General features: G+C 34.2%; 1 long non-coding RNA gene across 2 annotated transcripts in view; it reads left to right on the forward strand.

Annotated features, from left to right (window-relative positions):
- The window catches only part of LOC134738074 (uncharacterized), a 440,002-nt gene that overhangs the window by 455 nt on the left and 415,410 nt on the right, over nucleotides 1-24,137 (forward strand). For both annotated transcript variants that reach the window (XR_010123603.1, XR_010123604.1), the window contains exon 2: nucleotides 9,438-9,521. This is a non-coding gene — a long non-coding RNA (uncharacterized LOC134738074). The remainder of the gene's footprint in view (nucleotides 1-9,437; nucleotides 9,522-24,137) is intronic.

A 24,137-nucleotide genomic window follows, 5' to 3' on the forward strand; every position in this document is an offset into this window, starting at 1 on the left:
CTTTCAACCTATGCATCTAAATTTCTGTGAAGCTTATCTTTTCAGTTTTTAAAATTAGTTGCTGTATTAAGTTCTAGTATGTTTATTTCCAGTTTACCCTTATTGCTAGGGTATAGCAATTGAGTGGATCCAACTCAGATCCTAGGTATTTTCCAGTGCTTCTCATCCTTGATGTTCCTTGAATTGCAATTATTCTTTCCTTTTCACTCTGATCCTAACAAACTTTCTATTTCTCTTCTCAGCCTCTTAGACAACACTATCTACAAAACCTTTTACCTCTAACCTAGTGTTGATTTGAAATCAGTATATGCCTCAAGGCAAGAAGGAATATAGAATATAGGGTTGACCTTTATATGTCCCTTTTCCTCAGAATTTTAGCATATGAAGTTCTAAATGCCTTTCCGACCATTTATTCCAATACTTGTATCCTCTGAGCCCACGAGACTGTTGAAAGCTCACCTTACCTAGTACTTTTTACACACCTCTCTAATCACATTCAGTTATTGCACTGTGTGGCTTACTAGTAGACAGATGACTTCAGGAAGAAAGCAGAATACAAGATAAAGCTCACCTCAAAGTCTTCTTTCTCTATCTATTCACTGAGCCCCTCGAATCCTCACTGCCTTTGTAGTCAAACAGCTTTTCTTGTTGTTTTTAGACAAATATGTTGGTCTTTTGTAATCAAATCATATATTCCAGAAGAGAAAGTCCTTCATCTCACATAATTTGTCTTCGACCTTTTTAGATGCTGTTCCTACTATCGGGAACACCTTTCACAAATTATTTACCAAGTTGAGAGTTTCTAGATATCAAAGTTGATTAAAGTGTTGTTACTTTGTAATTTATATGAACCACTTTATGTAGATATATATTTCACTACTTTGTATATAACTCACTGCTTTATATATAACTCATTTATATATTTCTGTGTAACTCATTTTATGTTCAGGATGTTGTATATGTGTGTATATTTATATATGTATATATGCATTATATGTGTGTATATATATGTAAATCTACATTTATGAAAATACTGTCACATATATAACAAATATATATTATACATATATAGTTTTACTTCATTTCAATTATATCATGTTGCCTAAAATAAGGTATGCTTTAAAATGATGTCTTCGTGTGATTTCAGATAGATTACAAAGATTATAAAAAAATAGAAATGGATATAGGAATCAGTCACAACTTTAGAAAAAATAAGTGAACTTTCTGACAAAATTAAATTGATATCTGCTGGAGCCCATTGACCATCAGGGAACATTTTAGGCCTTGATAGATTGGGATATTAATAGTCAAAGACACAATCTGTTGTTCATTAAACATTCCACCTGAACAGATACTGAAGATCACCTGTAGAAAGTAAGAACAATTACTCTAAAATCTTCAAGACACCTAAGGAGAAGTGACAGCAGGAGCTAATCAGCTTGTAGAAAATTATTCTAATGAGCTTCCGACATGTTGTTTTTTCTTTTAACTTGAAAAGGGTCTATATTGTATTGAATATAATCCATATAACAAATTTTATGCTCTTTATGTTTTATGCTCATATGTTCTGTTCTGAGGATGTAACAGTAAGCAAACTGTAACAGACAAAATAAATCTCATGATTATAGAATCATGGAAGTTAACATGGGTTCAGAAAAGAAGCAATGAAGGAGGCTAGGAGAGTGTTGGGAAACGAAATTTCTAAACAATATGGTGGGGACTCACTGAAAAAGCAACAGTTGCATAAAGACATGAAGGGCAAGGGAGTGAGCCAAATAAATTTATGGTGGGGCGGAGCTTTATAAGCAGAAGAAAACTAGCAGAAGGCCTGAAGATGAAATTTGCTCTGATAAGTGCAAGAAAGGTACACAGTAAATAGTAGGAAAAGTAGTTGGAGAAGTATTTAAAGAAATAACTAAGAGACAAGAAGAGTTTGACAGGGGGGTGAAAGGAGCTTCTGGAGGGCCAAGTAGCCCACTGTAAGATCTTTTACTTTGAGTGAGATAAGAAGTTGACCACTGACGGATTTGATTAGAGATGTGGCATGATCTTAATGACATGTTAGAAGGTTAATTCTGTGTGAATGAAATCGTTAAAAAAAAAAAAAAAAAGGCAACATTAGGGATACTAGTCACGTGGTGGTTCAGGTGAGACATTTTGCCTTGAATTCTGGTCGTGGTCCTGGTGATGACCTTGGCAGATGTCAAAACCTTAATATATTTTAAAGAAAAAGCAGGATTTTCTGATGGAGTACTACATGTGGGTTGTCAGAGAAACAAAATAGTTAAGGGTAATTCCAATTTTTTTTTTAAGTCTAAACAATTGGAACAACAGCTTTTGAACAAAACCTTTAAGGAAGCCAATCTGGGTCAGAAGTCAGAAGTTTGTGTTTAGACAACTTACCGTTAAGTTAAACACACAGGTGGAATGTTTTACTAACTAGGTGGATATAAAAATCTGAATTTCAAGGGTGAAATGGTCTTAAACTGTGAATTTAAGATCAATTCACAAAGCAATCGTATTTAATGACATGAACCTGGAGGAGGTAAATTAAGGGAGTGAATGTAGAAAGAGAAACTGAATTTGGGAGAGCTGAGGAGAAACAAAAATAGCAGGCAGGAGGAATAAGTGAGGTAAGTGGAGAATAAGAATTAAGTAAAGAAAGAATTTAAAGGAAAAAGGAGTAGTGAACCATACCAAATGCTGGCACCCAGGCTGTAAGGTGAGGACTGAGAAATTATTAGTTTAATATGAAGTTAGTATGCTTAAAAATGGACTCCATTGATGTGTTTTATAAAGAAGTATTGTGTTAGAGGTGAGGCCAAAAGATAACATGGCCCAAGGTCAAGAGAGAATTAGAAAAAATTGAATAGAAACAGGAATGTGAACTGAATGAACATAAATGAATCAGCATCTGAAGTGGAATGTAGGATGCAGCCTTATTGCACGTAGGTATCCCTGCTGTTGTAACCCTAATATATACATATCTTAGTACAGGTTTATTTCTTATTTTTCTAAAACCCAAAGGATAATACCTGGTTGTGGCCTTCCTCATAGTCACATAGAGATCTACTCACTTTCACTGAGTGGCTGTGTCCTCATTTGGAAACTCTGATCCCAGATGACAGATGGGGAAAGATAGTATGCAGGAGGCATCCTGCTTTTTTTTTTTTTTTTCCCCCCGCGAGACCATGTCTCACTTTGTTCCACAAGCTGGAGTGCAATGGCATAATCATGGCTTACTGCAGCCTCGGCCTCAACCTCCCAGGCTCAATTGATCCTCCTGCCTCAGCCTCCCAAGTAGCTTGGATTATGGGCATGTGCCACCATGCCCAGCTAATTTATATTTTATTTTTTGTAGAGATGGGGATCTTGCTATTTTGCTCAGGCTGGTCTCAAACTCCTGGGCTCAAGCAATCCTCCTACCTCAGCCTCTTGAAGTGCTGGGATTACAGGTGTGAGCCACTGCACCCGACCTTTAAACTTTTATGAAAAAAAGGACACATTTCTGTTCACTTTGGTGACAACTAAGCATGTTGTCCCTTATACAACTACAGACACTGGGAAATGCAGTCTGTGTCCCTGGGAAGAGGATGGAGTGGATTAAGAGATTTGGTGTAGTTCACAATGGTCTTCTCCATAGCAAGAGATGTAATTTGTTTTGTTTTTTATTTTGTAACATTGAATTTATCGTTAATATTTAAAAAATTTAGAACAATTTTTTTTTACATAAAAATTGGAAAGACAGTAGAGCAATTCCCAAGTACTCCACATCCAGTTTCCCATGTTAATATCTTATATCACTATGGTATGTTTGTCACCATTAGTGAACAGATATTAATAAATTATTAACTAAAATCTGTACTTTATTCAGATGTTGTTAGATTTTGACCTAAGGACATTTTTTCTGTTGCAGCAGATTATACTACATTTAGTTTTTACATCTCCTTGGGGTCCTCTTGGTTGAGCTTTTCAAAGTGCCTTGTTTTTGGTGACCTGGGTAGTTTCAAGTCATGATTAAGTGTTTTGTAGAATGTACCTCAACTGGTATTTGTCTGCTGTCTTTCCCCATGATCAGTTTTAAGTTATGAGTTTTGAGAGGAAGACCACAGATATAAAGCAATATTGTCATCCTATCAGATCAAGAATGCATACTATCCATCTCACCTGTCAATGTTGATGTGAATGCTGATCACCTGATCGTGAACCTTTATCACCTGGCTGATGGTTTTGTGTTTAATAGGAACACTAGCATATGTGTAATCCATTTGAGAAAATAAAGTGGGAAATGGAAGATAAAAATGAATTAGGAAAAATGATACGGATCCAGTCCACATGTGGACATTTTGGCACTTCGAAGAAACCAGGACAGGGCTTTCTTAATAACTGAAGAAAAGTCACAATGTGGTGACAGCTTGCTTCCTTTTCTCAGAAAAATGAGAAGCAAAGTCAGCCTGGAGTAGTGATAAGATACGTTTGCTGTTTGTGGAGAAGTGAGAAAGCGTATGCAATTGAAGACAATCCCTTTATTTTAAAAAGGTCCCCAGTTTGCCATGATTAGACTTAAAGATTTTTTAACTTTACAATGATGTAAAAGCAATGTACATTCAGTAGAAACCATACTTTGAGAACCTATATGACCATTCTGTTTTTAACTTCAGGGTAGTGTTCAATTAATTACATGGGATATTCAACACTTTGATATAAAATAGGCCTTGTTTTAGGTGATTTTGCCCAACTGTAGTAACACAGGTGTTCTGAGTTAAGTTGAGCTATAATGTACAATAGACTAGGTATATTAATGATATTTTGATTTAAGATATTTTCAATTTAGGATGGTTTTATAGAGCTATAACTCCATTATTAACCCAAGAAGTATATTTACTTGTCACACATACATATTTATACCTACATGAAAGTATATATGCAAAACTAAAAGCCAAAGCGAATCACACATATGTGTATTCCAAATATTATCAATTAACTCTGTATTGGTGCCTATGTTCATGAAGAGTATATTTGTGTGTGCATGCATTTTACACAGATTCCACTTGATCATTTGTAAGATCTTTGTTCACATGACTGAAAATCAGTTGTTTCATGCTGACAATTCATAACTATAGGAGAAAAACCCAAATATATTAAAATACAGAAAATTCCTATATTAACACACAGATGTTTATTTTCAAGAACCATAGAGGGCTGGGTGCAGCAGCTCATGTCTGTAATCGCACCATGTGGGGAGGCCAAGGCAGGAGGATTTCTTGAGGCCAGGGATTCGAGACCAGCCTGAGCTACATAGCAAGACTTCCTCTCTACAAAAAATGTTTTTAAAAATTAGCTGGGTGTGGTGGTGTGCACCTGCCTGTAGTTCCAACTACTCAGGAGACTGAGGCAGGATACTTTGAGCCCAGGAGTTCAAAGCTGCAGTGAGCTATGATTGCACCACTGTACTCTATCATGGGTGACAGAGTGAGACACTGTCCCCAAAAAAGAACCATAAAGAAAATATTGCATTTGTTGCCGTGTGACATTTATATATTTGCATAAATGGCATATAAGATGACATGGGTTATATAACATGGCATATGTCATCTTATATGCCACTTTTGGAAAAATATATTTGCACATTTGTATTATGTCAAAGAATTACTACATGGTTATTCTTTTAACAGTGAGGTATCAAATGATCTAGAACTTTATATCTAGTAGTAATACATGGATTTAATATAAACTTTCACATTTGAAAGAAACATTTTTAGATCATTTTGATATTAGAATGAAAACATGGTTGCCATAACTTCTAGAAATTATTTGCCTTTTCATATGGAACACGTGAATGAGATTTTCATTGCCATACTTCTGGAATCCTCATTTCTCTTTTACATAAGGAAAACAGTGGATAGTGTGAGTTATTTGAGACTGGCAGGGAATCAAACAACAACCATGATTGCACTTGAATTTATACAACCAAAATAGATTTAAAGGACATGAAAGCTTTTGTTTTTGGCCATCTGACTATATATGGCATTAATATAGTTTTTATATTGAATCACTGGCAAGCATGTGAGTTTATTCAGAGGTTTTACATAAGTTTTTGTTGTGTTAGCAATGTAATTCTTTAGGGAAGTGAAAATTTCTTAAAAGGTCTAACTCACACGAATGTATTAGAAATACTACAGTATTATTCTAATTATATATAATAATAAACATTTTTCATGGTTAATACACTTACTAATTGAAAAAGAATGTTTACTGAAAATCATTTACACTTTCACTTTAAAATTATTTTTTCAAAAAGTATATTGTTAAAGTTGTGCTTAATCATTGAGAAAATGCAAATTAAAACCACAATGAAATACCACCTCCTACATGTTAGAATGGCTGTTATCAAAAAAATGAAAGATAACCAGTGTTGGTAAAGGGTATGGAGAAAAGAGAACCTTCATACGTTGTTGACGGGAATTTAGATTAGTACAGCCATTTTGGAAAAGAGTGGAGCTTCCTCAAAACTAAATATGTAATTACTATGTGATTCAGCAATCTTACTTCTGGATATGTAGCCAAAGGAAATTGAAATCAGTACATTAAAGTCTTATGTTCACTTCAGCATTATTCACAGTAACCAAAATATGGAACCAACCTAAGTGTCTCTCAATGAAAAAATTGATAAAGAATGTTAGCTATACACAATGGAATACTATACAGTCTTAAAAGAAGGAAATTCTGTCATTCAAGACAACATGGAACGGGGGGACGTTATGACAAGTGAAATATGCCAAGCACAGAAAGACAAATACCACACTATTTCAGTTATATGTGGAATATAAAATAGTCAACCTCATAGGAGCAGAGAATGGAATGGTGGTTACCAGAGGCTGGTGGAGAAGGGAGAGAGGGATGGAGCAAGGGGAAATGTTGATCAAATAATATAGTTTCGGTTAGACTGGAGGAACAATTTTTAGCGATCCATTGACTGCATCGTCATCACAGTTAACAATAATGTGTATTTCAAAATTGCTAAAATAATAGATTGTTTTCATTCTTACCACAAAAAAGTGATAAGTTGAGGTAGTAGACATGTTGATAGCTTGACTGCGTCTTTCTACAATGTGCACATAAATTAAAACATCAAAATGTACCCCATAAATGTTATTTATTTATAATTGTCAATAAAGACAATTACATAAAAATATAAAAAACACAACCTTTAACTTACGAGACAGTGGTGTAAATTAGTATCTTCCAATTAAGAAGAAAATCCCAATTATAAGGATAGTAAGAACATGTTTTAGAATATTTAAAATATACCCCTATATATTTGTCATTCAGTGAGATACAATTGTGCATTTGAAATTCTAATTTTATTACATAATTAAAGTCAACCATATTTATACAGTTTTTTTTTGTAATATAATTCGGCTATCACATCTTGAAAATAAGAGATTTTAAAGCAACCAAATAAGTTTTAAAACTGACCAAATGAGTCACAAAGAAATATCTATTATACATACTCTAGAGATAATAGTATAAATATGGGAAATATGTGTTTTTATTCAAAATATAAATAGAATATTTAATCATGTTTAAGAAATACTTTCTCTAAGTACTAATCAAACTAAGGTAAACAAGATAAGATGTCCAAAGATTGAAAAGTGAAGACATAAATCTTTATGTATATACCTAAAAATATTGGAAAAACTGTTAAAAACCAATGTGCAAACTATTAGAAATAAAATATTTTACCAAGTTCACCAGAATAACAATCACCACAAAAATATGCTTTCACAAGAAAAGAAAATAATGTATTTGAGAGTAATTATCAGAAATTGTATTAATATTCTTAAATAATAAAAGTATTTTGATAGCTATTATTCATACTGTATCTTATTTTTCTGTCTAGCACATAAACTGATTTCCTGTTAGTGTATATTGTGTAAAATTAGACATGTTATCCTGGCCATATCAGGCATATTCCCAATATTCCAAACCCAACTTCTTGTATTTACAAGAAGAAAACTGAAACTACTCCTACAAATTTTATAGAATTAATCAGGGAAGACACAGGGAGAGAAAAAATAAATCAAAGCTACAGTACCTTCAGTATTAACGATTAAATCAGCTTACTCTCTCACCTGCTTTCTCCCAGTTGTTTGGTATCTATTGTCTTAGAATCATGTAGACCCTGTTACAAGATCATAGTTCCCCTTAATTCTTTGACAGATAGTGTAAACATTAGGTTGGTGCAAAATTGTGGTTTTTCCAATCACCTTTAGCAAAAACCACAACTACTTTTGCACCAACCCGATAAAACATTGTTTTCCCTTTGAGCTATTTCTTTAGGTCTTGCATACTGATAAAATTACTGACTCAGCGGGTCTGTGGAACCCCACTGAGGTCAGCTGGCCTGACAGACCCCACTGACATCAGCAGATCTGAACACTCCACAAGAGGCTGACTCGCCAAAAAATATGGTTTCCACAGTTCTGATGATTTTATTCCCTTGACCTTCACCAATCGACTGTCTCAATCTTCCAGCTTTTTGCCCTCTCGAATCTCTTTAAAGACTGCAGTGAGAGTCTCTTTTCATCTCCTCACTCGCAGTGTTGTGATCATTAAACTCTTTCTCAGCTGCATACCCTGCTGCCTCTATAATCGGTCTGCTGCCGCACAGCAGGAAAATGAACCTGTTTTTCCTATAACAAAACTACTTCTATTTGTCTTCCACAATGAAAAAGTAAAACAGTTTGAGTGACCCCAAAAGTCACATGGCCTGCATCATGGTGGGACCAACTCTATTGATTTGCTTCATCAAACTATGGCCCATAAATCTCTGTAAAATAAGGACAACAAAAATCTTTCTATTTTTATTTCATAGCAATTCCATGGTGATTTTTTTGTAGTCTGTCTTTTGTGTCTCCCAGAATGTCCTCACTTCCTTCTGATTTTCAAACTCAAGCTCCTTTTTCTGTTAAGTTCCTGGTTTTAAAAGGGAACTTTATTATTCCTTAAACAGTATTACATCAAGCCATGCATACCCTACCTCTATTTGAAATAATATGTGTACTTATACTCTAATAGAATTGATCACTGAGATACTGTCACACATGGATTAAGCTGATGTGACACTGGCCAGTTTCTTCCTACCCTGGGAGTGTCCCAAAACATGAAGCTGCCTTTTGTAAGCTGCCACACTCTGTTGTTCATTTTACTCTTCTGCTTATAGGAATGAGATGAATTGAAAGAGACCAGAGTAAAAACTGGAATGCCTTGTAATGGACAAGGTGCCAGGCACTGTGGTATAACTGCTGCATAACAAGCCATATTTTATACAACGGTGACAACAATCATGAAATGTAAACATTCTTGTATAGATTTAATTCCAGTGAAAGATTATCTTCACACATGAGCATTTTTTTTTTCCTCCGGTGACATAGGTATCCAGATGCAGAAGTCTTACTTCCTGCTTTTCTGTGACATCATCCTTCCGAAGGCAGGGCACAGGCAAGAACATGATAAAGGTAAGTATTGCTCTTCAAAAATCATCTTTCCTAAATATGTTTTTTTCATAATTTTACACACATATATTTTAAAATATATATATAGACATTTTAGTCAAGAACACAGTAGATAAATATTTGAGGAAATGTAACTACCCAAGAGGTTCAACTTGAGCATTGCCTAGACAGAGCTGATTTATCAAGACAGGGGAATTGCAATAGAAAAAGAGGTTAATTTACACCATGCAGAGACTAGAGACTGTATGGGAGACTGTTATTACTCAAGACTTGTTATTACTCAGTCTCCCTGAAAACTCAAGGATTAGGGTTTTTAAGCATCATTTGATGGGGGGGGCCAGTGAGTCAGGAGTGCTTGTTGGTTGGCTTGGAAATGAAATCATAGCGAGTCGAAACTGTCGTCTTGCACTGAGTCAGCTCCTGGGTGGGGGCCACAAGGCAAGCCAGTTTATTGATCGGGGTGGTGCCAGCTAACCCATCAAGTGCAGGGCCTGCAACAAATCTCAAGTGCTGACCTTAGCTTTTACAATGTCGACCTTATCCTCAGGAATAATTTGGGGAGGGTCAGAATCATGTAGCCTCCAGCTGTGTGACTCCTAAACCTTAATTTCTAATATTGTGTCTAATTTCTTAGCCCTACAAAGGCAGTTTAGTCCTCAGGCAAGAAGAAGGTTTTTTTGTTTGTTTGTTCATTTGTTTTTGTTTTTTGAGAAACGGCTGTCATTGTCTTTGTTTCAAAGTTAAACTCTAAGTTTCACCCAAAGTTATTTAGTTTGGCCTTCGAATGGACAAGGACAACTTGGAAGCTAAAAGCAAGATGGAGTTGGTTAGGGCAGATCTCTTTCACTGTCAGAATTTTCTCAGTTACAATTCTGCAAAAGTGGTTTCAGAAATAGAGAAATATATAGACATATCAGTCAAGACCATAGTGGATAAATATTTGAGGAGATATTATACTCTAAGAGAAATGTATAGAGATGAGCATGTGCTTTTCATGTCCTTTTCTCCCACAAAGCATTTGTGAAGGCTCCAAACCTCATAGGGCAGCATGCCCAGCTACAGATAGTCATCCACCTGAATTTTTTTCTTTTTTGAGACAGAGTCTCTCTGTGTCGCCCAGGCTGGAGTGCAGTGGCAGGATCTCGGCTCACTGCAAGCTCCGCCTCTCGGGTTCATGCCATTCTCCTGCCTCAGCCTCCCGAGTAGCTGGAACTACAGGCTCCTGCCACCACACCTGGCTAATTTTTTTGTATTTTTAGTAGACTAGAGGCCGGGTTTTACCGTGTTAGCCAGGATGGTCTCAATCTCCTGACCTTGTGATCTGCCTGCCTCGGCCTCCCAAAGTGCTGGGATTACAGGTGTGAGCCACCGCGTCTGGCTGTGATCCACCTGAATGTTGAAACCTGGCTATTCCAGTGAAGGGGAGGAAGAAGAATGTCTTTTTAGTCTGAATGTATACTTTGTTAAACTTGCGCTTAGGATAGAAAATTGACCTAAAGATCTGCAAAACCCAAACTTATCCCAAACATGAAGATATACTCTATTTAAAATATTAATGAAGTTTATTTGTACCTTTTAGTGATTTATTTCTTATAAACACAAATCTGTAACTGTATATTGACTCATCTCTTGTTTTTATTTCCTCCTGTAATTACTAAATTGATTAGCATTATTCTTCATCTTGTCCAAGTAAATTTCCCAATTCATGATAATGTAGACACACCCCAAATCCAAAACGCATTCAAATATGCAAGAACAATAACAACAAAAAAGCTCATGGGAATGTTGAAGGAATGATTTTTTTTTTTTTTTTTGGCTAATGGGAGTAACCGTCAACAGTCCTTACAAAACAATTCTGAAAGTATGTTTCACTGGTAGAAGCCACAGAAGATGAGTTCCCACTGTTATTTTCCAGAAGAAAATGATAGAAGGTTACAGTTTCCAAGATTATCGATCCCTAGAGTTTTCGGCATTATTACATGTGATAAATTTGATGGTAGATATTTCATCATAATTAGAGTGAGACAATATAATCCCCAATCCTGTTCTAATAAACTTTGTGATACATTTCCAAAAAAAAATAAATCATTCTGGACCTCAGATCCCTAAAATTTAAAGGGAATGTGTATAATTGGCTATTTCTACTAATGTTTAATTCTGTGAATTTGTTATTCATATATGCTTTAGATTAAATATTTTTACTCCTCATTGAAAACCAATATTTATATATTTTTTCTTTTATTTATGGCTATTTAATAAAAAGAATCATCTTAAAATACTGATTTTTTTTTTTCCCTTAGTAACTTGATTTCTAAAACTATGGAAGAACCAAGGCAAAAAAATTTTTTTCAGAGCCAATTTCTTCCAATATAATCTCATATTTGTGTTTATATTATAAACTTTGAATAATCTTCCAGGTTTTAAAACATTTGTCATAATTGAGGAATAAGAAGATAATGTCTTTCAGTATTCTCTCAAATACTGACATTTCTCAAACTTTTTCAAAAAATATCTTAATTTTGAAAAATTTTTTATAGGTGTCATGGTGTCATAGAAAAATTTGTGGTTTAGTTATGTAGTTTCAAATTATAGAAACAATTTACCAAAGTATGAGATAATTAATCTGTATCAATCCAAGGAAAGGTGTTCTCTAATAAAATCTTACTTTTTTTTTTTGTTTGTTTGTTTTTTGGAGATGGAGTCTCACTTTGTCCCCCAGGCTGGAGTGCAGCCGTGTAATCTTTGCCCACAGCAACTTCCGCCTCCCGGGTTCAAGTGGAGAGTTGCCCTTCCCCAGCCTCCCGACTAGCTGGGATTACATAAGCCCACCACCATGCCCGGCTAAAAATCTTATATCATTCTTCATAGCTGATTTATACTATTAAACAGATATACTATCTAGATGTTTTATGGTGTAATACAAATTATATTTATGACCAAGAAAGTTGATCAAAACAATTTCACATGATGTGAAAGCTCTCTTTTAATCATCAGTACTTTGAAGCAACCTACAGCCAACTTTTTTAGGGACACCTATGGATATAGTTGTGTGGAAGGATAGAATTTTCCTATTCATTGTTTATTGTTCTCAATAAAGACCTACATTTATCAGAATTTTCCATCCTTTACATGTAAAAAGTAGACCTTAAAATGGTAACTTACTGTTTTTTTTTTTTAAAGAACAAATTTGCTAAAAAATGACATGCCTAGGATAACTACAAAGTGTGAGAGCCTCATGTTGGCATCTGGCTGAAGCAAACATGGGAAGAACGCCAGCAGTATTCATAAGCAGAGAATGAGACAGTCTCACTTGAACACAAAATATATCATGTTGGCCATTTATTTGATGTCTATAAAAATATAAATTATTTTTACTAAGAGATCAATTGCAGTGGACATCTTACTATTCTGTTTGGTTAAAATGTACAGTGTAGATTAATGACATGTATCTCTAATGTTGCAAATTTATATATTAACCAGGCATGGTGGCAAGTGCCTGTATAATCCCAGCTCCTTGGGAGGCTGAATTAGGAGAATCACTTAAACCTGGAAGACAGAGGTTGCAGTGAGCCAAGATTGCGCCATTGCACTCCAGCTTGCGCAACGAGAGCAAAACTCCATCTCAAAAATAAATATAAAATTTAAAGCAAATTTATTTTATTTTTATTTCTTTAATATTTAAACTTTAGGGAATTAAAATTACATGGATTATTTTAGATTCCTTGTTATATCTTTCAATTATGGTTCCTAACAAAAGAAGTTATAACATCTGCAGTACAATTAGATACATGAATTCATGTAAATCAATGTCAAGTTTAAATAAAACAATTACCTAAGTCCAGTCGCAATGACCTCAACAGAAAAATAGACTTGCTCTCCTCTCCCACAAAAAAACTTACATAAATTTGCTACAAAAATATTTACATTTGAGTTTATGTCTCCTCTTCAACTGTTACTGTTTGGACCTCTAGCCAATATCTATTTACCAAATCTGCTTGAGGTACGTCTTCACCAATTCTCAATTATTCACTATACTTTTTTCATGACATTGATAGGAATCAGTAGTGAAAATTAGGTACTACTGAGGTGTAGCAGATATCTTATGTATGAAAAATTGAACTAATTTTTAAAAATTTTTTTATAAGTGGAATTTGATATAGTAACTAACAGAAATTCCATCTGGCCTCTTAAGTTTTATCAGAATTGTCTATTTGGTTCATTTAGTAGCATTGAAATAAAGTTGGATATCAGGAATTAGGTACCAAAAGTTGGGACATCATTTGGAATGCAATTTTTGTCCTCTCCATTTCAACTTCACTTGTGTGATTTTGAATGATTGTATTTCATCATAAAAAAAATCCCAAGGGAGTATATTTCTATGAACTCCTTCGTACTAAATTTGAACACAAATTTTTAAAGTCAATCCAATACATATCCCCAGTTGAAAACAGTGCCTTAACCTCAGTAAAAGGAAGACGAAACTACCTACTTCCACTGTATATTCTATTTTGAGTTCATGTTTATATTAGTAGCATCACACTACCCATTTAGTTGTCAAAGCACTCTTGAAGTCACAAGAGCTGCTTTTTCTCTTGTTAGCAACAAGTTAGTCATCTATACCAATTGCTCAGAATTGTCTTTCACTTATGTCTGGTTAGGCTCCATTTCTACCGCTACTGTCTTCACTTTGGATATCATCATGTCTTACAACATTTGTCATAATAACTTTCAAATATTAATTGACTACCAGTCTGGGTACTCTGAAAAGGCTTTAATTATAGCTTGTCCCATATATTAGATTTAATTTTATACTGTTTATGCTTGAGGAATGAACATTAAAATTATATTAACTCTAATATAATGCCCTACTTTAAGGACAAGGAGATTTTCTGATTAACTAACAAAGCTATGCCTCATCTAAGCCCTCACTGACTGAAGGATCTGTTGGATGTTCTTATCTAAATTTATCTGCCTAAGCAACTCTTTGACAAATCTGGTCATCTCTTAAATTCTCATTGTTCTATCAAGACTCAAGTCCTTCAAGTTGCAATATCTTTTATCAAGTCATGCCTTCATAAAAAGTTTAGTAAACTCTAGTAAAAATGTGTTTATTCTATCTTTGTGATTTTATTTCAACATATAGACTTAATTCACTATGTTAAATTCTGCTGAATTTATGATTATTTCTATACATTATTTCTTTACATAGTGGAATATATGTTTACTTATAAAATTTTGTTATGTAATGAGTATTGGTTTTATTTTCCAAAAGCAATCTAAGACAAAATTAAGAGGTCAGATAGTGTATTAATTTATTCATTGACTAAATTCTTATTGAGCAACTAATACATGCCAGACGCTCTTCGAGCACTGGAAACAAACTCTCTGCTTTTTGAGCTTATCTTGTAGATGGTATAATAGAGAATAAACAGGTGTGTAATATAATATCTGATGGGTGATTACTGCTATAAGTAATCATGAAAGATGAATGGGATGAGGCTGGACAAGGAGTGCAAGGGTGTGTTATAGTCAGGAAAGACTCCTCAGAAAACACATTTTGAGCAAATACCTCAGAGAAGTGAATTAGTTACACAGGAGGTGAAGAAATGATCTCACTTTGTCTTCCTTTTATTGGTAGTAAGGGAATAAATGATTCTAATAGTTATAAAGTCTGTATGTGTTATATCCTGAAAAAGACTGTTAGACAGCATTATAGAATGTTATATTATTTTAGTTGTTTATACTTCTTTTTCTTGTTTATGTTAATTTCTTACACTCTTATAAAGCATATAAATATTTAAGACATTAATGTAGACATTAAATTTGTCATCTTTCATTTGTGCTATCACACTGCTCTGCATTGTCTAACATTACAGTCTGTACTGTTGCTATAGCTGTCTGCATGTTGCTTCCAAACCCTGAGCTTTCTAAGCACTGAGTACAGTGTGCTGTAGAAAGTAAGACTTGTATATTTGCTGAATTGGATGCTCTCCTTTGACATTTTCTGAGATGAAATTATTTTTTTCATGATATAAGAATTATGAGAAGAATGCAAGTTTTCCTGTTTGAGTAGATCCAAAGGAGTCCCTTGAAAAAAATTTTTTTGTTTTGTTTTGTTTCACTCTGGAGCTACTGTTCTGGACAAAGGGCAGTAGTTTCTTGTTTAGTTGAGAGTCGTGCATGGGCTTCTAATGCCAACATTGTCATTTGCCCATCTGGTTTCCAAAGCGTGTGTATAACCTTATCAAAAACACAAAATAACACTCCAGGCATTACCTGGAATTGCCAGATATCCTATTCCTGACCAAATCTGAATGAGAATGAATATGATTACCTAAGAGACTCACAATATTTAAAATATTATAAAGAACAAGAATATAAAGTACGTACATAAATTATTTCCAATATGCTTTTGAACAAAGCAGCTAAAATCTGTGACATAGCCGGGCGCAGTGGCTCACGCCTGTAATCCCAGCACTTTGGGAGGCCAAGGCGGGCGGATCACAAGGTCAAGAGATCGATACCATCTTGGCTAACACGGTGAAACCCCGTCTCTACTAAAAATACAAAAAATTAGCCAGGCGTGGTGGCGGGTGCCTGTAGTCCCAGCTACTTGGCAGGCTGAGGCAGGAGAATGTCATGAACCCGAGAGGCAGAGCTTTCAGTGAGCCGAGATAGTGCTACTGCAGTCTGGCCTGGGCAAAAGAGCAACACTCCGTCTCAAAAAAAAAAAAAAAAAAAAAAAATCTGTGACATGTATCTCATTTGTACATATGTGTTTAATTACAATATATGCATGGAACATTTGGCTGCATTCATTTAATTCATCACAATTTCACCTGGATTGAGATGTGTTTAATTATCTTAGTTAAGGGATATTATAATAGATGGGAATTCAATGTGTATCACTTCAATTATTGTAAAGCTGTTTTAGAAGATATTCATTATTTCATTCAATGATTACTATATAAAATGTCGGTGACATTTTTATTTTACAGTATCTTGAAGTTCTTAAAAAAGCATTGTATTTCTTAACACTAGACTTCTTCCTCTTTTATGATCAAATGAAACCTATAAATGATAGGATTCCTTTTTATTTTTTCTTCTAAGAAGATCAAAGACAAGTGTGAAAATCAGACATGGTAACTTCTTTTTTTCTGATTTGCCACTTCTATTTATATTAATTGAATCTACTTTTGCTTTAAGCTGTCTCAAAAGTTTTGCACAAAGAGTAAGACTATAACCTGTAGTCCTCCTACTTTGGGAGGCTGAAATGGGTAGATTGCTTGAGCCCAGAAGTTCAAGACCAGCCTGGGCAACATGGCAAAGCTCCGTCTCTACAAAAAATACAAAAATTAGCTAGGCACCATGGCATGTGCCTATCTTCCCAGTTACTTGAGAGGTTGAGATGGGAGGATCTCCTGAGGGTGGGAGGCTGAGGCTGCAGTGAGCCGAGGTCGTGCTGTTGCACTCTAGCCTGAGCGACACAGTGAGACCCTGTCTCAACAACAACAAAATAATAATATAGATGATTGGTGGCTGGCAAGATAGCCGAATAGGAACAGTTCCAGTCTGCAGCTCCCAGCGAGATCAGTGCAGAAGGTGGGGGATTTCTGCATTTCCAACTGAGCCTCCACTGGTGATACTCAGGCAAACAGGGTCTGGAGCTGGATCTACCACTGAAAATGGGGATATCAGTGTTGTGATATTAATTTCTAAGAGTATAAAGTAGTTTGCATAAAACCCTGAATGAGGTATCTGAAGTTTCAATGGGAAATTATTTTTTTCTTTAAGCATAAATACTTCAGAAATTCAGAATTATAGGTGTCTTTTATTGTTATCCATGTCTTTTTTATATACTGATTACCATATGTTATCTGTCTGGCTTCTTTTCAGATGTCTTACGTGTATTACCTATAAGGCACATATGATTGAGTCTATTCCACATATGAGCATAGTAAAACCAAAGTCACAAGCTGTCAAAACTTAACGTGATACTCAAGTTTGGCAGTAATCTATGCTTTTTGCTTTAATCCATTCTAGCTAAACCATCTCAATTAGAAAGATATTATCTTACTTAGCCTTAGTTCCCTGAAACAGAGCATGAGACAAAGACTTTCATATAAGTAAATAATATTGGACAAAATTTGGGGGAGAAAGGGTCTAGGGAAGAAAACAGGAAAGAAGAAAGTCAATACAAGGATACACCATTTTAGTTGACTCATAAAATGAATGACTGATGCTGGATCCTTGGCAAATTTCTGGGGAATTGTATAAAATGTGTCTTAGAATAGGCTGTCTAGAATGGAGGGGAAACACATTTATCATTGGCTCCTTTTCACCTTCTCAAGGATAACCCTACAGAATTAATTGCTGGGTCATTTCTAGGTTGCATCAGATCAAGTGTAGAAAAGTTCTCAACATGTCAAGATCACAAAAGTCTCAAGGCAGTGTTGGCCTTAACAGAGGTGCTATTTGCTTTTGTCTGCAAAGGCTGTGTAAAACTAATGGTTTTATCAGTGGCTGAAGCAAAAGGTGAGGACAGAGGATTTTGAAGTGGTGCATAAAAATGTCACAAGTAGTATTTCATTCTTAAAATGTGTCTCTTAAAGTCTACGATGCAGTTTATTATGTATTTAATGAATTTGTTTCACATGATTTGAAATTTAAAAAATGAAACCACTGGCATATAGACAAGTGCTGCATCCCTCTCCATTCTCATCAATTAGCATCAACCTAAACTCAAACACTTCAGTATAATTGGATAGGAACTGACCTACACAGTGGTTTTTCAATGAGGGGGCAAATGGAAAGGTTGACTGAACAGGGCTTTGCTTAACAGTAGTGGAAAGCATCATACATTTTTCTACACCCTGTTTCTTGGTTGGAGGTTTGGCTTAACAGACATTTTCAGCTCTACTGTTTATGTAGTCATTAAATGCTCTGGCTCAGAATTTCGGCTTCCCTTCACAAAACAGCTGGCTCAAGCAAACTATTTCCTCAAGCTCATGTGCTTTTTTATTAAGAATCTATTGTTCAAATCCATATGCCCCTAGTTTATTTCTTTCCAAAATGAGTTTTTGTGAGCCAAGAGACGAATAGGTGGGTCCTATAACATCCTCTGGAAGACTGTGATGGAGTTTAGTAGCTGACATCAGTGCTGGATTTTATATGGTTGTTTCCACTGCATAAACTCAGTTCAACGACAACAGATGAGAAACTTTTTTTCTTTAAAAAGTATAAGATATCCCTTGTGAAAGTCATTCTCACAAGTTATCTTGTAAACAATTCATTTTTTTCCTCATTGCTGTGGATTTCTCTCAAGTATGGAAATGTGGTTTTATCTTTATCTTTCTTTTTTCTTTATACTTAACTTTCCTTTACATAGTCCAGCTCTGACCTGCATACATAGAGAATGGATTGACTAAAAGTAGAACCTAAGATCCTATTTAAAGTGTCAGCAACTTAATTTCACCAAAATATATATGTCAGGGTAGGTTTAAAAAATAGCTCAAGCAAAAATTAGCAAATTATATTGTAATTATTTTCAGAAGAGAAATACAATTAACTTGAAGAAATCAACTAAATTAATGTATTCATTTTGCAAATATGTTTGTGCAAGTTTTTTTCATTGGTTTTGTTGTTTTGTTTTGTTTTGAGATGGAGTCTCACTCACTCTGTTGCCCAGGTTAGAATGCAATGGTGGGATCTCAGCTCACTACAACCTCCACCTCCCGGGTTCAAGCAAAATCTCCTGTCTCAGCCTCCCAAGTAGCTGGAATTACAGGTGTGTGCCAGCACGCTGGGCTAATTTTTGTATTTTTAGTAGAGACAGGGTTTCACCATGTTGGCCAGGCTGGGCTCGAACTCCTGACATCAAGTAATCCCCCCTTCTTGGCCTCCCAAAGTGCTGGGATTACAGGCTACAGCCACTGTGCCTGGCCATTGTGCAAGTTTTATATTGGATTTTTTACAGAATATTTCTGTACTTTTTTGTTTTCCTATTGAAATAATCTTTTACTTAAGAATTCACATATTTATATGATTTTCCTGCCTCTATTAATAAGGAAATGCATCTGAATATCTCTAAAATGTGTATCCCTTATGGTAGGAAAAAATGTGGTAGCCCAGTGATGTCCATGTCCTGATCCTGGATACCTGTGAATATCCTGCCTTACATAGTAAAGAGAATGTAGTTAAGGATCTTCAAAGGGAGAGAGGGAAAGAGAGAGAGACAAAGACTGTGAGATTATCCTGGGTTATCCAAGGTCTCAGTGTATCACAAGGGTCAGATAGATGAAAGAGGAAGCCTGGAGTGTCACATGAGAGATATGACAATGGAAGCAGAGATCTGAGTGTGGAAAGGCCACAAAACAAATAATGCGTGCAGGTTCTAGAAGAAGAAAATGCATGGAAATGAACACTTCCCTAGAGCCTCCAGGAGTAAAGCCATAGCAATCCAGTTTAGATGTCTGACCTCTAAAACTGTAAGATAATGTTTTAAGCCACCACATTTGTGGCAATTTGGTATAACAGCAATGAGAAGCTAATACATACCAACTCAAAGACTCTGGAATTTCCCAAGGGGTACTCCACTGGTACTTACAGAAAAGGTTCCTGTTTTCAGTTCTCCCAGCTCTGACTATATCAATTTCAGCTGAATCTATTTGGTACCTGTGCTACTCTTCCATTATATACAATAGTGTCTGCTGCTCACTGATGCTGCTTGGGCATGTTACTGTGTGCTTTAAACATGAAAACATGTCAAGAAATACATACTTGACCTAGTACTTCTCTATTTTCCTTATATTCCACTGAGTATGCTCCCTCTTTTCTACTGGGAGAGAGAATACACTCCTTCTCCCGTCATTCTATGAGCAAATATAGGGGCACATAAAGTCTATTTGCTCACAGAATTACTGCACTTCTCTGATGGACAAAGCTGAGCTCAAGATGGAACTGATCGGAGAATATTCTTTCTTAAACTTCTACTCCTTTGTCTGACGTATCTGGCGCCACATAGAAAGTAAATATGATCTTTTTCCCATATGAGTGTGTCCATCATATATGGTGGTGTAAATTCATGTCCCCACATTAACATAGTTGCTCTCTCTGAGCATGCTTTAGTTTATCATTACTCATCTTAAAGTAAGACAATGAAAACAAAAGACAACACAAGTATAGTCTAACCCACACAAAACAGAAAGGTGCTATTATCTCCATTGTTCTGAACCACAAAATCCTGTTAATATTGCAAGGTTAAACATTCATTTATGTGATTGATGAAATCAGATTGAATTTGAAGTGACTGACTCCCATAATGAATATTCAGATTTTTATGAATATTAAGATTTTCACTAGTTCTGTAATTCTGTTTTCTCCATATCCTGGTACTTAGAAGAATGTCCAATATATTCGGAAAATATTTGATGCCATTTCTTCCTCTTTTGAGAAGTTACCAAATCTCTCCTATGCTTCTAATTTCCTTCTGACATAATCAATAAATTGAATATATAATTGTTAATTAAGTAGAGTGATTATCAAAGTGCTGATTTGAATTGAAATATTTCTTATAATGAGAAATTATTTAATATTAAGGATTAAGCAAAATACTGATTAACAGGAAGAGTGGAAATTGATGTTTTCATAATTGATTTGTATGTTTAAATTATTTGATTTAATACTTCATTCATTGAAAATATTTGACCAATATTTACAAAGTTTTATACAAATATTTGTTTATTGACAATAGGACAATCAGTTAAAATTTTACTATGGAATTCACATTTCTGTATTTTTCATTTAATTAGAACATTTTAGAAACAAATGTAATTGTTTTTTAATAATAAGGCTCTATGAACATATGTTTAATATTTTTTACACATTTAAAAAGGTTGGGAAATAATTTCTCTATGTATCAATATCCACACATTATGGATGAGGAATCTGTACGCTCAAATGTAAAAAAGCCACTCCAAATAATAATACCAGGACAATCACAGAGGGCTTATGATTTGTATGCCTTTGTTCACTAACAACATAATCTTGTTGAATTTCAGTTTTAAGCTAAAACTCTACTACTATGAGGTTATTGTCTTGCTTTATTTTTGTTTTTCTTAAGAGGTATGGCAAATTTCTAATCAGTGGAAGATTTTTATTGCTAAAATTCAGGATAACTGAAATTTACATTAATAGTGTTCAATAATATACTACTGATAAAGTTTAAATGCAATTTTCCAAATAGTTCTTCTGCTGAGAAGACAAATAACTAAGTTTTTTTGTGAAGCTATCCATAAACATCTAAATATTGTACTCAGCAGGTCATATCTGAGAGTGCACTGTATGTACTCAAGTAGAGTTTGACGATTTTATAGTTGTCAAAAATGTAGGCCTACTTTGAGACATTAGAATATTTTTGTTTGTTTTTCTACTTTTAAGAGTATTTTTTGAATTCCTGCTCTGATAAATTCTGTTCATTCAGTACAATTTCTAAGTAAAACGACATGGGTTTTTAAGGCTTTCTTTTTCTATCTTACATTACCTGAAATTTAAAGATTGTAACAGTAACTTACCATTATTTTTTATAATTTTTTCTCATCCCACAAATTCTTTTTGCATAGCAGTTTGAGGGAGACAATGGAAGAGGGAGGAAGACAAACTTGGAAGTATCGATATTTTCTTCACCTATGCATGCAAATATAAAAATGGAATTAAGCTTCAAAACTATTTTAATTTATAAAATATCAAAATTATATTGATTCCTTTTATTTTCTTATATATTTTTAATACTTAGTATAGTGACTCAGTACAGATTCTAAAGACAGACTAGCTGAGAATGAGCCATGACTCCACCATTTTTTTTTTTTTTTTTGCTGCTTGACCAAGTAGGTCAACCCCTCTTTGCCTAAGTTTGCATATCTGTAAAATAAAGATAAAAATAATACTCAAATGACATGTCAATGTTAAAACTATTAAATTTTTAATATATTTAAGCTCCTTGAAACTGCATCTAGCACATAGTAAAATACTTCATAGCCATAGGCTACTTTTTGAAAAAATATGAAGTTAGAAATTAAATGAAATAATTATGTGTGTCAACTCAATACTTGGAAAGTTCTGGAACATAGCAGCCTAAAGAAAGAATAAAGCATCCAACAGTTTTATTTAATTTTATTTTTCATTACCCATATTCTGGTCCCTACAATATATACATTTATAGTTTTTTGGAATTCATCTTATAACAGCAGGCAAAATCAAAATAATGAACTGAACATTGCATTCTATAAATTGGCATTAAAAGAAAGAGAAAAAGGAAAGAGAAGGAAAAACATAAGAAATCTGCAAATGTATAAATACTAAGACAAAAAGTAACTCAAAATAACAACTTTAATCCCATCTAATAATGGTAGCATTGGAATGTTTTCAGTTTTTATATTGAACTCTCATGTCATAATTTTATAATATTCATGTGTTTGCAAATCAAAAACTATATCTTTATTATATTCTGTGTAAATAAAAAGTGTGCTCCTTTTAGCCAAGAAACCCCAAATTATTTCTATATAAATTTGGAAGAAAACATAGGTAATATTTAACCATTAGAAAAATAGTATTTAAATATCTTTAATGGCAAGTTACTTTAACAATTCTAGATAATCCATTCATTTGTATTTTGTTTATATAAAATGTACATAAAATAAAAACAACTACGGTAAATCTTCTGAACTAGCATCCATTTAATAAACTCACCAGAATAATTGCCACACCACACTTTCCCCTGAAAACATACAGACTAAAGCCCTTGACATATTAACAACTCACTTTTATCACTATCACTATAAAACTTTATCACTATCACAACTCACTATAAAAACAAAACAAAACTAAACAAGAGTCCAATTGGAGATAGGTTGATAAGGCAAGTAGTTTTAAGAATAATATCAACAAATTAGTTTATTAGCTATGAACAAAGCCAAAATTGGGATAGGTGAGAATGAAATATTTAAGAGGATAACATTACATTCTTATTGCTAATGAAGGAAATTGAAACTGAAAATTGGAGACAATATATTTAATAGTGCAGATTATCATAATCAGAGAAAAAATATTAGAGTCCTGTATTAAATGATTGTCAAATTGCTTTTTATATTTATGTTCAATTAAAATGTTACATATTTATGTGACATTTTATAATTCTTACCTTGATAAATGGTATTGATTAACCAAGCAAGAATCATTCCCAATTATTTTGTATAAAGGGGTTTCTGTTAAATCTAAAATGTGCAGGAAAATTCCACAGCTGGTTACTACCTAAATAATTTTAGAGTTTTTTCTCTATACAACAGTATAGTATAATTTTAGAATCAGGGAGTAGCAGTACATTTTTAGATGCTAAAATGTAAAAGAACTAAGGTCAACCGACCTCACTTTTAATGCATGTATTAATGCTAAATTTTGTTTACTGTTTCTAAATAGCAGGTAAAATAAATAGAAACCCTGAGATATTCCATAACATTTCTTTTCATAAATAATTTGTCTAGGGTTTTTGATTGCTAGAGTGTGTCTTTAAAATCACATATCTATTTTTCATTTACATTTAGTTTCAGCTTCTTCCTCTCCAGG

The sequence above is a fragment of the Pongo pygmaeus genome, chromosome 14, assembly GCF_028885625.2.
Source record: "Pongo pygmaeus isolate AG05252 chromosome 14, NHGRI_mPonPyg2-v2.0_pri, whole genome shotgun sequence".
Classification (NCBI taxonomy): Eukaryota; Metazoa; Chordata; class Mammalia; order Primates; family Hominidae; genus Pongo; species Pongo pygmaeus.